We start from the raw sequence: 2,500 nt of genomic DNA, 5'->3' as shown, positions 1-2,500 counted from the left end.
GAGCCCTCGCTCCCGACCTGGGACAACCCCTTTCTCGCTTCGAGTCCGGCCCAGGCGCCCGGCTCGGCCTGGCCCAGCAGGGAGCGGCGCGCCAGCCGCGCCACCTGCCTCAGGGACCGGGGTGTGGGTCCCCGCGGAGCCCCGGCGTCGGAGCCCGGCCGCCGCTGGGAGCGGCGCCACCCGCTGCCCGCGCGCCCGCGACCCGCCAGCCGCACGCTTCCGAGCTCCTTCGCTCGCCTCACCGGCCTCCAGCTCCGCCGCCCCGGAGACGGCACCCAACACCCGCCTGCACACACGCAGCCTCCCGAGCGACGCCACGCACTCGCCCGTCCCTTCCGCGGGCAGACGCCTGGCGGCAGGCAGACGGGCGAGGCGGGACGGACGGGGAACGGCGCCCGCTCTCCCCGCCTCCACGCGGAGACCGGGAGGGGCCGCCCCCGCCCGCCCGCCCGCCGCCCGCCTGCCGCCCAGCGAAGCCGGGTCGGGCAGAGCGAGGCAGGCGCGCCGGATGGCGGAGTGCCGGGGCAGGGCGGGGGGGGAGGGAAGGAAGGGTGCCGCCGACGGCCACGGCGGGAGACTGAGAGCACCGGCCAGGGAGGAGAAGGGATGCGCTGGGGCTCGGCGTCCGCACCACCCGCGGTGGGGGCTCGCCGTCCCGGCGGCGAGCACGCGCTCGCGCCGGGGTCGCGCGTTCGAGGCAGGCCGGCGCAAGCCGACCGCGCGGCGTCTCTCCGCCGAGACCAGACCGCGGAGAGAGGGGGCAGGGTACCCCTCTCCGTCCCGGCTGCCCGCGGGGCATGCACGGGCCGCGCCGGCGGGCATGGGGGGGTGCGGCGCCCGCGCGCGCCGACCCCCCGGCCCCTCCGGCAGCACGCCCGGCTGCCCCCCGGGTCGCATCGGGCCGCCCGAGTCTTTAAACCCCCGCCCGGCTCTCCGACCGAGAACCCTCGGGCCCGGAGCCCGGGGCCCATGGCCATCCCTACCCGGGGGGGCCGCTACCGGCGGCCGCGGTGGCCGGAGGCCCTCCTCCTTCCTCCCAGCGCGCCCCCCCCCCCCGCCGCCCCCCGCCGCCCCCGGCCCGGCCGACTCGCAGCGCGGCCCCCACACGGCACGGCGTGGGGCGGCTGGAGCGGTGTGGGGGGGGGGGGAAGGGAGGGGAGGAGGAAGCGTGGAAGGCCGGCAGGGCACGGCCGGTGCGGCACGCGCAGCGCAGCGCCCGGGAGGAGCACGCTGGCACACGGGACCACACGGGTGGGTCACCGAGGGGAGGCAGGAGAAGCGCGGACGCTAGGTACCTGGCCCTGGGGTGAGGGAAACGACCTGAAATCCCCGCGGGGGTGCCTCCCCCGCCGCCGCCCGCCGCCGGGCCACCGCCGCCTCGCGGCGACGGCGGCAGCCTCAGCGGCAGCGACGAGGCGGGGCGCGGAGGGGAACCCGGCACCCGCCAGCCGGCTCCAGCGCCCCTCGGCGGAGCGTCCACCCGCGGGGTGCGCCCGACACCCACCGCCACGACCTCGTCCTCCTCCCGGGGCCCGGGGTTTCCCTCAGTAACCCGGCGCCGGGTGGCAGCTGCGCCCGGGAGGAGAGCCGTGGTTTGGGCCGCCCGCTCGGGCACGACACGTCGCCTCGCGTGGCCTCGCGCGACGCCCCCGCTTGGGGTCCGCCGCGGCGCGGCGCCCGCCCCGCGCGCCGTCCCGGAACGCCTGTCCGCACCGCCTCTGCTAGACGGGCTGCTCCGCCGCAGCCCGCCCCGGGTCCGCCCCCCACAGCTTAGGAGTGGGGACCCGTGGGACCCGTCCCAACCCGGAATGCGATCTCGCTCGCGTCTCCACCCGCCGCTTCCTCCCGCGGGCACCGGGGGAGCAAGCCCCGCCGACCCTCCCACGCACTGCCGCCCGCTCTGCCGGGCCCTCCCCCGGGCCGGACCCTCCCCTGCCCCGGCGGCGGCGGATCACCGTCGGGCAAAGGGGCGGGGGCGGCGCTCGGAGACGGGCACCGGCGGCGGGCGCCAGCGGAGGCGAGAGGGCAGACGGGGACGGTCCCCCACCGGCGGCGGGGAATCGGCGGCGGGCTTTCGGCGAGCGAGCCCCCGCGCTAGCGGGCCTCGGGAGGGCCGTACACCCGCCGGCGGGCCGAGCCCCATGCTCGGCCCTGTGGCGCAGAGTGCGGGACAGGTGAACTCGGGTTCACGCACGGCAACCGGGACACGGCGGGCAGGGGACCACACCGGTGTTCAGTGCCGTCGGCATCGGCAACGAGGCGCGGTGGCCCGGCAGCGGCCCGGCGGTGGGCCGGCGCAGGTTTTGGAATGCCACGGTGGGCCGAAACCCCTCTTCCTCACAGTGAGGCTCGCACGGCCCGCCGGCCCTTCCCCGGCGCGCCCCGCGGTCTCGCTCGCTCTCGCGTGGCTGTCTCGCTCGCCAGAGGGCCGGGAGGCCCCCCCCCCCCCCAAACTCCGGGCCGCCCCCCCCCCCTCCGCTTGCGCGCTGTCGCCCGTGAC

This window comes from Struthio camelus, chromosome 31 (assembly GCF_040807025.1).
Source record: "Struthio camelus isolate bStrCam1 chromosome 31, bStrCam1.hap1, whole genome shotgun sequence".
NCBI classification, from domain to species: domain Eukaryota; kingdom Metazoa; phylum Chordata; class Aves; order Struthioniformes; family Struthionidae; genus Struthio; species Struthio camelus.
Note: the sequence above shows the minus strand (reverse complement) of the source record.